Source organism: Marmota flaviventris, chromosome 4 (assembly GCF_047511675.1).
Source record: "Marmota flaviventris isolate mMarFla1 chromosome 4, mMarFla1.hap1, whole genome shotgun sequence".
Taxonomy (NCBI): Eukaryota; Metazoa; Chordata; class Mammalia; order Rodentia; family Sciuridae; genus Marmota; species Marmota flaviventris.
Window position 1 is genome coordinate 97,036,272 of NC_092501.1, and position 12,360 is coordinate 97,048,631.

The 12,360-nt window shown below is 40.0% G+C and overlaps 1 protein-coding gene across 1 annotated transcript in view; it reads right to left on the bottom strand.

Moving 5' to 3' along the window:
- Positions 1 to 12,360, bottom strand: part of Scel (sciellin) — a 104,169-nt gene that overhangs the window by 76,339 nt on the left and 15,470 nt on the right. The window lies entirely within an intron of this gene.

Here is a 12,360-nt window from a genome sequence, read left to right on the forward strand (position 1 = left end):
TTCAAATATGCATTTTTAAAAGGTTCATTCAATCAAATTTTTTGAAACTTTCTCTTCTTTAATTATGGTTTGAATTATAATATATTCTTTAAGTGGCATAATACTTCACTAGTCTATTTAGCTCAAGTCATGGCATTTTGAGTCAGTAGCTCATGAATGTAACGAAGGGTTCTTGGGCCTTAGCATATAAGCTTCTTTAGGAATTATATCAACCATCAGACTGCTATGGAAACAGCAAGAAAGGTTTTCAATTTCACAGACCTCAAGGTAAAGTTGCTTTGAAGCTTTTAACTGAATCAAACTTAAATATTGTCAGCACAAGCCAGTTTGATGTTTGCAAAGTATAAAATATACTGTTGGCCTAAACTTTCCAATGAAGTACCAAAGTAGTCTCTGAGTTAGCATGATTTAGTGACCTAAGAACTGGAGACACACAATTACATGTATATTTTCAATGGAGTCAACTCCTTACCAAGGGCATGTCACTACCCCTACCTCCCACACCATTATAACAATGTTCTCTGTTGTCCTCAAGATAAACTCTGTATCCAATAAAAGTATCCATGTCTCTGGACTCCAAGGATTCTCTGGCTTCTACCAGCATGCTAGGTAGTCAGACTCTGGAGTCAGTCTGCCTGAATTGCCAGCTGTGGGACAGTGGGTTAATCTAATGCTATTTGTTCATCTGTAATAATCCTTCTAATAGGATTATTGGGGTGTTGTCAGGACTGAATGAGACCATGCTTTCATTCAACAGCCATTTATTGGTAGCTTTCTATGTGCAACACACTCCAGGAGATGGACAATGTCCCTGTCTACAAAAGGTTTTCAATATACTTCTAAGTGTGTATCAGAGAGAGAAAAGAGTTATGTAGAAAAATAAATGTAGTAAGAGGATAGAGAGAAGGGGTAGCAACACTGTTTTATTAAGAATACAGCACTACTTGTTTTCTCTGTAAGGTGAAATGTGAGCTGAGACTTCCAGGGAATGATGGAATGCACCCTGAAGATATCCAGAAGAAGACCATATAAATATGGCCACCATCGTCTTGGAGATGGTATTTGATGCTTGAAACTGAATGAGATCACCAAGGGAGTCAGTATAAGCAGAGACAAAAAGAGGGTCAATGTTTGGGCTGTCAGCTCCTACAGTATTTAGAGGTCAAGCCTAAGAGTAGGAAACATCAAAAGAGCCCAAGGAGGAGTGACCAAAAATAAAAGAAGAGAAATAGGAAGGTGTGGTATCGTGAAAGCAACTGAGAAAAGAGTTTCAAGGAAGGAATAATTGGCACTATCCAATGTCACTAATAGACCAAAAACACAAGGACTGGAAAATCAGCATGGGTTTGACAACATGGTCATCATCAATAACCCTGATATGGGCAGTTTGGGTAGAACATTGTGCTGGACAAAAGAACATAATAGGAGTATGTTATAATTTATTTATGAAGTGTCCCTCCAAAGCTCATGTGGGAGACAGTGCAGGAAATTAGAGGTGAAATCATCAGGCTCTGAGAGCCTTAACCTAATCAGTGCATTAATCCTCTGATATGGATTAACTGGGTGTTAACTGACAATAATGGCTCAAATGGAAGGCTTTGAAAGGCAGGATGACATCACACTGGGTTAGGGTCAGGGGTACGGAGTCTGAGAGAATGGTCCTGCCTGGAGTTTCTATAGAGATCCACAGACATGAGCATGGAAGACATTATGGAATTTGTCCTGATGACTCTTTGGCTGTGTGCAGTGGTGAGGCTTTTGGTGGGGGGATGTACGGTGGGGCAACAGTGAGTCTCCTGGCTCTTGTGTTGATGGTGGCTCTGAAGCCAAAAGAAGAGCAGAGAACACTAGTATAATTTGCTTAGAAATAGTTTCCCCATACTGGCTCAGTGTCAGATTCTATAGTTAGAGACTATTTGGTTTGTATTGAAAACATCTTTTTATTTTCCCCTCAAAAAAATAAAATAAAATCCCTGTGTTGGGTATATGTGACAAGTGATAACCTTTAGTGTATCTGTGTGGCTTAGCTGATTCAATGTTTCCCTGCCAGAAGCAGAGGAAAGGCAGAAGGAGGTGGTCCATCCTGAGTGATAATCAGGCTGCTGCACAGGGCACTGGATATCTGAGGACAGACGGGAGAGAGGTAACAAGATGGGAAGGTAGATTATCGAAAGGAGAAATAGGATGGGGCCAAGCTTTGCTTAGGACAGGACCATGTTGAAGCAATGTTAAATGTTAGAACATCTAAGGTCTCAAAGAGGTAGGTAAATATTGATGGGGTGGGTCTGGGAGGTAGAGATAGATAGAACAGAAGGAGATCTGGGATGGTCTGACGAGCACTTGGAAAAAAAAATACTGGTTGTAAGGTTGTGAAGACCAAGGAAAGCAGAGGAGGATCCTTAGTTCCAAGGTGTGCCATATACTGGACAGGGTCAGGGCATAGGCAATGCCACTTGACTTCAGTTCACCTCTAGGACCTTTCATGGGCCTCTCTGCAATGACAGCCACAGATGACAGAGCCCAAGCCTGGGGTGGGGGTAGGGGATGAGAGGAGTCATTCATACTGTGCCAAGAGCACGAGGCAATGCCAAGCAGGGGATTAAAATGCCAGCAGCAAGCAGGAAGCTGTGGCCTGGGGTGTTTGGAAGAGAAGGAAACAAAAGACATTTATTGGAGTGATCCTGATTGAATTCTGCTTTAAGACATGATGTTTAAGCTGGGGTGAGGTGACCCCAGCTCTCCCCTCTGTCCTCCCCCACAAGGCCTTTGTGGGATCTATGCCACCACAGTAGTGGCTAAAACTGTAAAGAACAGCTTTGAGGAAAAAAAAAGGCAGTTTTCACAAGAAACATATGACAACTTGCAGATTGTAGTACAAAGACCAGAGCTAAAAGAAATATCAGCATGAAGAAAGCTGAGTATATTACTTCATTTCCACAAGCTGCTGCAAAGATCACTTCTTTCCATTTTGTCTTCTTTGGATAACATGCTTGGCTCTGAGAGTAGTCCAAGTCTGACTTTGCAAACATTTCTACAACTGCAACACAAGTCTAGGCTCCACCAAGAACAATTGACCCTCATATTTAATGGTGAGTTTTGTTTTCACTTTTCATTGAGCTGAGCTTTTGTATTCCACAAATAGGATTTTTATTCCATCAATGGCAAAGGAGATGGAACTGATATTGATGGGGCCTCCATACATATCAGCTTTGCCAGGATCTCGTGTACATTACTTTATTTGATCCATACATATAACTTTTGGGGTATGTATTATTTTTTCACTGGGACTCAAAAAGTTGGGTCATTTGCCCCAGCACATATAGTTAATTAGTGACTCCAAGTTTCAAGCTAGTCATTCCAATATCAAATCTCATGCTATTTGTGTACATTTTAACCAGTTCTCTTCCAGGTATTTCAAATGCGTATCTATTACAAATAGGTTGCTATGAAGTAGTTCCTCACCTAAGGAAGGAGCCATTGGGTCAACAAGCACTGATTCCACAACTGCCCAATTACAATGTTGGGCAGACAGCAATGGATGTGCAAAACTGGGCATTCATAGTCTAGAAAACATGGCCCATCCTTTCAAAGAACTTATATAATGCAAGGCCTAGTTCAGAGGAATGGTTATTGTAGTGAAGACTCAATTTCTAGCAGCTAGAGGCCATTTCCATCAATCATGAGCACAGTCACAGAACATGTGCTGGACCAGAATCCCGGAGACTTAGCTTCCAGACTAGCTTTGCCACCAACTCTCTGTTTGACCCTGATAGGGAAGCTGATTCCTCTGAACCTCTGCTTCTTTATCTTTAAAAGAAAGAGATTGATGCAGATCTGTGGATGGCAAACCACCACGTGACCACAGGAGGGCAGAATTATTGCGAAGACTTCTCGATCTGCAAAGCCCTGAGCTCAAGCTAGACACTAAATACCTGGATATCCACATACTATACTTTTCAAATGTATGCAGATGCTGTTGTGGTTAATAAAATTTAAATTTATGTTGAAGCTGGAAGAACATATATCAACTTTAGTTGGTCCCAGGGTTCAGATTTGGTTGGTCATATATTAGAGACTTGGTTATTCATATATTAGAGACTTGGTCCTCAGTATTGCTACATTAAGAGGCAGTAGAACCTTTAAGACATGGGACCTAGAAAATGAACAGGTCATTGTTTTGCTGCCCTTAAAGGGGGTTAATGACAGAATTCTTGTGGGACTTCAGTTAGTTCCTGCAAGAGTGGGTTACCATAAAAGAGCAAGCTTGAATTTCTCGATGGTATCCTGTTTGGCTAACCACCTCTCCCTACTGCATGCACTCTCACCACGGTGACCTCTCACCAGAGGTGAACAAGTGGGGTGGCCTGATCTTGAACTTGCAGCCTCCAAAATTGTGAGCTAAATAAAACTCTCCTCCTTATAAATATGCATCTTTAGGTATTTTGTTAGAGCAAATAGAAAATTCACTAAGATGTTTGGTTAATAGACACAAGGAACTTTTAAAATACTGCTTAAGTCATAAATGTTTTTGGCTCTTAGATGTTTTCTCAAAGACATAGCAAAACCAGTCCAAACATTAGAAGATGAAACTGAAAACATTTTAGCATTAAAAAAGAATCTACTCAAACTAGACCACTGACCTATGGTTAAACATAAAACTGTAAAACTTCTAGAAGGAACTGAGGAAGAAAAATCTTTATGATCATTGGTTAGGTAAACAGTTATTAGATATCACATCAAAAACATAATTCATTGAACAAAACTTAATCAAATTAAAAACCTTTTGTTCTAAGGAATACATTGTTAAAAGACTGAAAATATAAACCACACACTGGAAGAAAATTTGTAAATCACTTATTCAACAAAGGACCTGTAAACAAAAATTTTTGTTTAAATCCCAAAACTCACTGAAAGGTAAAATAAACAGCAAACATATAGGCAAGGCTGAGCACGGTGGTGCACACCTATAATCCTAGCGGCTTTGGAGGCTGAGGCAGGAGGATCACGAGTTCAAAGCCAGCCTCAGCAAAAGTGAGACACTAAGCTACTCAGGGAGACCCTGTCTCTAAATAAAATACAAAATAGGGCTGGGGATATGGCTCAGTGATAGAGTATCCCCCTACCAAAAAAGAGAAAAGAAAGAAAAATATAAGCAAAATATTTAAAAAGGAATTTCATGAGAGAGAAGACATATAGATAATAAATAAATGTATTTTAAAATTGCAATGTCATTTGTCTCCCAGAAAAAGCAAAGCAAAACCCATGATGAGATAAACTACACACTTATTAGAATGACTAAAATAATTTTTTAGGCTACAAATACTAAGTGATGTTAAGGAAATGGAGCAACTAGAAACTTCAGAATTTGCTGGTGGGAACACAAAATGAAACAGCTACTTTGAAAACATATTGGCAGATTTTTATAAAATTAAACATGCACCTATCATATGACCTAGCAATCCCACTTGTAGGCATGTGCTCAAAAGAAATGAGTACATATGTTCATATGAAGACAAGTATGTGAACATTTAAAACATCTTTGCAAACAACCAAATGTCTTTCCATAAGTGAATGGATAAATGAATTGTGTACATCCATGCAATGGAACACTACTCAGCGATGAAAAGATGAATTATTGATATACCCAGCAGTGGGGATGAATCTTACATGCATCATGCAGATTCAAAAGGCTGTAGAGTGGGATTTCACTTATGTGACATTCTTCAAATAGCTGAGAAGAGAGAGATTAGAAGACAAAGAAGTGCCCCCTGCTAGTTTTCCAGAGTATAAGGAGAGTCTTAAGAAAAATGTTGGTCCTTAAATACTCCATCTCCCATCCCACTCCTAGTGCCCCACAGACCACACGACCAGCATGTCTATCACCCATAGGACCCCACCCAGGACCTCCTGCCTCCCAGGGGCTCCTTGCTGAAGCCATCTTCCATTGCTCACCACAAAATGTGAACCTCCATTCCAAGTTAGTGTGTTCCACTTCTGCCCAGTTATCACAGGAAAGAAATCTGATTTATGTCAGTGACAATAAGATTTGAACAAGCAGAGACAGCCCTTGTCACCTGCCAAAGTTTTCCTGATATTAACTGAAATAAAGTTGATAGAACTTAAGGCAATTGCTACTGAATGGTGAAAAAAAATATTTTTTTTTTTCTTAATCGAACCGTTTTGTTTTTATGGCTGGGGCAGGGCGATGTTTTTATCAGAGTCACTGACTCTGGGTATCTGATCTCACAGCTTCTTCCTCACCTCTGGCTTTGAACCTGGAGCCTCTCTGTCTCGCCAACCCCAAGGAGCTCCCCTGGCAGAGGTAGAACAAAGGAGGCTCTGAGGGAGGCAGGGGCTGTGGGTATCTGGGTTGGGCAAAGTAGGGGTGGTTTTCATTCATTGCTGGTTGAATGTATGAGTTACTTAAAACAAGTGTTAGGAGACCAGGGACATGCAGGTTGACCCTGTAGGACTGAGGAGACAGCGAGTTGTTGCTACAGGTTAAGATGTTCATTCTATTCCAGCAATTTTCTTTGTTCTGCTCAAACAACAATTTCCAAAAAATAATACACCTTCGTCAGAACCAAAATAAATAAATCAATAATAAAAATAATACACCTTACGACCGTTTAATGTTTTAATTATTTGAATGTTTCGACATTTAGGTATGATTTTTAAACCACCGTATGCTTTAACATTTTAATGAATGTCAGAGAATCTTAAATGCTTTGACATTTTACTGAATGTCAGAGAGTCTTAATTTTTATAAAAGATTCTAATTAATAACATAAAGATTTTTGTTGGGATAAAAATGAAACCTATGTTTCTATGTACTGTGATATCAAACTTCGTAGAGGACTTGGTACCAATAGAGTTAAAAAATGTTATAGCAAAATTAGAAAGGTTACATTTTACCATTTATAGTTACAGACAGAAAAATATAACTATAGTGAAAGGTTGCCATGGCAACTCCCTTCTCAATCGGGGAATTTTTTTTTTTTTCCTGCTGTGACTCTACCAATCAGCTACTTGGAAGTGAAAACCACTGAAGAAGAAGAGGTGGAAACAAATAAGGATGAGAAATAATGATGGTATACAGGAAATATCTCACTATATGCTACTTCTCCCAGGTATGTGTCCATTATTTAAATTTTTACTGGACATTATTTTTCTTCGCTATCTTCAAAAATGGTTACAGGAAAAAAGAAGAGAGGAATTGGTTTTGTTGGAGGTATGGTAGAGGTGATGGCTTTATTGTTCTTCTAAAATCAGTATACTGGGTCACATTCATGAACATTCACACTGTTATCCAGGTCTTTTGGCTTCGGTGAACTGGGGATTGAACTCAGGAGCACTTATTCACTGAGCCACATCCCCAGCCCTGTTTTGTATTTTAGTTAGAGACAGGATCTCACTGATTTGCTTAGCACCTCGCTAAATTGCTGAGGCTGGCTTTGAACCCATGATCCTCCTGTCTCAGCCTCCTGCTAGGATTACAGGCCTGCGCTTCAGCGCCCAGCGACTTCGGTGAGTTTCTTAACTGCACCTTACGTGGCATCTTACCACTGCATCTTTAAGTCACCTAATGTGAAGTCAGAGGCATTTGAATGTGCCCAGATTTGATGGTAGGTTCTGATGTTGAAAAGGAGTTCAATGTGGATTCTCCAGAACTGTGACTTCCATCCCTCAGGTCTATCATCCCCAAGCCCCAAGACGATGAGAAAGAGTTGAAGAGCTTGGCAGATTGAGACACACACTAGTGATTTCTGACAAATTGCTTTGTGCCAGGCTTTATGACACTTCTTCAAATGAAGGAAGAGGGAAAGGGGAAACCAATCACTGGCTCTGACCTTCTGATAGTTTCCTGTGTTGACAACACTCATGCTTTCTTTGATAGATACTTCAGGATCTCTACCACAGGGTCAGAGCTCCAATTACATATAACAGCACAGCATTAACTCCTAAAATAGAAACACGATATCTTGAAGAGGTACTTAAGCCTTCTGCAAGTTATGAATGGACATCTCCTATAACATTTTATGCTAAAAAAAAAAACCAAATTTTTTTCTGCATGAAAATCGGGTTTAGAATTACTGAATTTCCTGCTACTACTAAAAATAACTGATAAAGAATGGATGCAGAGAATAATACCCTGTGATGATAGAAAGCCTATAGTGCTGCTCATGCAGATACACTCAAACACAAGCACACACACGTGTACACACCTACACCCCCACACACTGATGCTCAAGCCAAACTCTCTGGCATTAGAGCTCCTTCTCCTTTCCCCATCCCTTCCCCTTTGCACCTCATTCCTTAAGATGCTCCTTAAGCACTGTGTCTTTTGAGTCTTCTGTTTGCTCTATTGCCTCCTCTCCATGCTCCCTCCTACCTGTGGCTCTCTCCATCCTCGTCAGCATTCTACCCCCAAGGACCACTTTCGGTAGGAACAGCCTTCATATTTAGTGATCCTGGCTCACAGTGACTCTCTGATAGATTCCCTAAAATAGGGTTGGGTCTTATATCTCCCCACATTCCTGGCATCTAGAAAGTATATTCTTATCACATAGCTAGAGATTTACAATTGTTTTGGAGAGAGAGGAAAAAAGGAGTTCAACGTGAAACAGACATAAGAAGCTTTCAGAGTTCACTTACAAAAGAACCCCTTTGGCTAAGATTCATGCCAGACTTTGAAGGGTGGTCTGAAGTGGATTTGCATGGTACAATCCACCTCCTACTCTACCTTCACCCTACCTGCCTCTCATTACACCTCTATTTACCAGGTAACTCAATAGCTATGGTCTCATTTTTTTTTTTAGCTCTTCCTCTACCACCTGGCATGTAGACACACATCAAGATTGCACATGATTTTCTCATGTAACATTTTCTCCAGAGGTAGCTTTGCTCTGAATGTAATATATTTTAAGTCTCTGGATTTATCCCCAAATCAGGATCTCAGACAACAGCTCTTATCTGAGCACATTTCACCCTCATCCCCAGGCATTTTTCATTGCTTGGGGATCACCTCCACAAGTGCACCCTTCCAGTATCCCAGATCTAGCTGCTCAAAACAAGTGCCATGGTGGCTTCTTAAGACCTACTGTATAGTCCCCATCTGCTCCTCCCTATTCTGCTGCTATTTCTTCCTGCATTGACTGGTGTATCACTATGCTTTAAAATCACTCTGGGCTTGAAAACCTAGCAATGCATAATTACTCTCTTTCCTCCAAATCCCATCCCTTTCTCAGGACCTGTCTTTCAAGTCCCATTAGAAGCTCTCCTACAACATCAGATCTAAAAGAGAAAGTGGATGTTCTTCTCATGATCCACAGAGGAGCTTCTTCTATGGTCATTTGTATACTCATGTTGTCCACCGTGGGGGGTTACGGAGGGGCCAAGCTGCTGTTGCCTTCAGCCTTCTCTGACACCTATGTTTCCCCTCCATGCTGCTGAGTCACATCTCCTAGACTCCCTCTCTGATCCTCCCACCCCCAAGAGTCCATCTGCCCTCCTACCCTTCTAGATGGTGGCTCCAATGCAGTTGCATTTGGAAAGCCTCCTGCCATGAGTGACACCTGCCGCAGAAAACCTGTCAAAGCACCACCCAAAAGAAGCTTGTGGGGTGCTACTGCCACCTAGTGGTAATATCTTTTTCTTTAACATCATAACTTGAACTCACGACAAGAATGATTGAATAAGCTGAGTAAGGAGGACAGAGGGGTCAGTGATTGTTGTGACGTATTGAGTGTGGCTGTAATTAAATGTTGATATCACTGTGACACGAGGAAATAATTTTGTTGTAAAAGGCAGCATAGAGTGCCTCTCAAAGAGTGAATAATATCATGTTTTGGTTATGAGTATAGTGAGGCATAGCAAAGAAAGACCTAAACTACCTGGCATGTGCAGTTTATGGGAATTTGAGGGGAAGGGGAAAAAATGGAGACAAAAGAAAGGAATAAGGGGATGCTGAGCAGAACAGCAACAGGGTAAAGGTTGAAGAGAAATGTCAGCCAGCAAGAAATGAATAATGATGGGGTGGCCAAAGAACTCACAACAGGGATTTCTAATATTCCATTTTATACAGTTTGGTCTGGGCTTCTGAGATAAATTGCCATCACCCATTATATCTATATATTTATTAAAGCTTGATGCAGATAGTATTGAGTGAATTAATACACTCATTGGGCTAGTGTGGAAATGAGAGGACAGAACAGAGATAAATTAGAAGTAAATTTTCTCCTTTTTTCAGTTTTGGGGGGTTTTTAATTTTTTAAATATTTTTTTCAGAAGTGAAATTTTGAAGAGAAATCAGATGAAAATGTGGCCACAAGAACTCAGGTGCCTTGGATGAGGAGAAGATAATATTGCAGACAGAAGGTATCTTACAAGCTAAGGTATATAAGGAGCATCTTATATAGAAGGTGGCATATAGAGAGCATTTAAAACAGATAAAATAACTTAAAAAGAGCAAAGGAAGTCCTGAAGGATGGAGGGTAGGTCAGCACCAGTGATCAATGCTAAGGATGTGGATCTGTAATCTAAAACGATGACAATGTGCTATAATTGTTATATGGCAAGGTGACATGTTTCAATTTTTCTTTTATAATATATCACTTTAGGAACTTGTGTGGATAAGAGATGAGGGAGCAATAATGCGGCACAAATGTACATATAGAGAGATAGACCATAGATAATAGATAGAGATAGATAGATAGATCAATCGATAGATAGATAGATAATCATGAGCTCTTCTGTTGATAAACAAGTTTGAGACCCCCAAGGTGCAGTTTCCATTGTGCCTGAAATTAGTTTTAACCCAAACATAACTCCCACACACATTTTAAATCCAAACACTGCTAACTTTGATTTATTCGATGATATATTGGTCAAGAAAGGAACCAGCAAGGGAGGGGATGATCCATGGTATTAAAGGCTGCCGAGAGGACAGGGGAAGAAAAGGCTAGAAAAGACTCATTCCTGGAATGGCTGAGAAGTCTGGCAGAATTTTCACACACAGAGAAGAGTCTGTGTGAGAGAGAAGGAAATTTCAGGGGGACATTAGAAAGCAAAAAGCAAAGACGTGGAAAATGAAGAGCAGAAGACAGGGAGGGTGTCAGGATTAAGAGACACTTTTTGTGTTTGGTGGGTGGGATGTGTTTTGTGGTGCTGGGGACTGAACCCAGGACCTCACATGTGCTAGGCAAGTGCTCCACCACTGAGCCACACCCCAGCTTCTCCCAAGGGAAAATTCTTTTGGAGAAGATGGTAGGGCAGAGGAAGAGTGGAAGTATATGACTCTATTCATGAAAGATAAAGACAAATATTCAAGTTTAACACTGTAGTAGTAAGTAATATTTAAAAGCATAGTCCCCCATTTTATCTGGTGGATTGTTGTTGTTGTTTTATTATTTGGTACCAGAGATTGAACTCAGTGGCACTCAACCACTGAGCAACATCCCCTGTCCTTTTTTCTATTTTATTTAGAGACAGGATCTCACTGAGTTGCTTAGCTGGCTTTGAACTCACGATCCTCCTGCCTCAGCCTCCTGAGCTGCTAGAATTACAGGCATGTGCCACAGCACTCAGCCATTTTAACTGTTTTTGACCTATTTTCATTTACTCTGGGTTCCCTTGGGGACGAAGGTCCCTTTCTGAAGCCTTTCCCCACTTTCATCTTTTAATAATTTCTTCTATTTTTCAGCATTTACCAAAAGGGCTACTTATCAGCCCTGGGAATGCAGTGGCAGTAAAGGTGAGAAACAGAAGCTGCACGTTGAGCTCTTCCAAAGAAAAGCACTTTAGAAATCAAAGCTATTGCTAAATTGTTAGGATTCTCTCCTTCCCCTGAAAGCTTGGCGTGACATTATCTCTGATTCTCAGAAAGAAGTCTTTCGATTCAGTCATTATACTAATAATCTGTGACTCTAAAAATAGGATTGAATATCTAAATTGATCAGCAAAGCCCAATAATCTCTTTTTCCTCATTCTAATGTTATGGATGTAAACCAGGAACCAAAAATAGGAGCGTTGTAAGTCATTTCATCTTTCATATAAATCGCATCCAACAATGCATAAATTGGGAGAGCTTAGAGCTAAGCACTGACATTTTTGTGCAAACAGAGATCCACAAACTCAACAGGCATTGAAGCATGAGAGGCTAACTCATGAATAATCCTTGCATACTTTTACAGTTATATAACCAGTTGCCTATTATAGTGATAATTTACATTAATATTGGGAGAATGAATAGAGGACAAAAATAAGAAGTTATTTTGGAAATAAGTAATAAATATTTCTAAGGAAAAGTGCCAGCGATTGTCTATCAAGACAAAATTGGATGGATCTTATAAGACTTAAAAA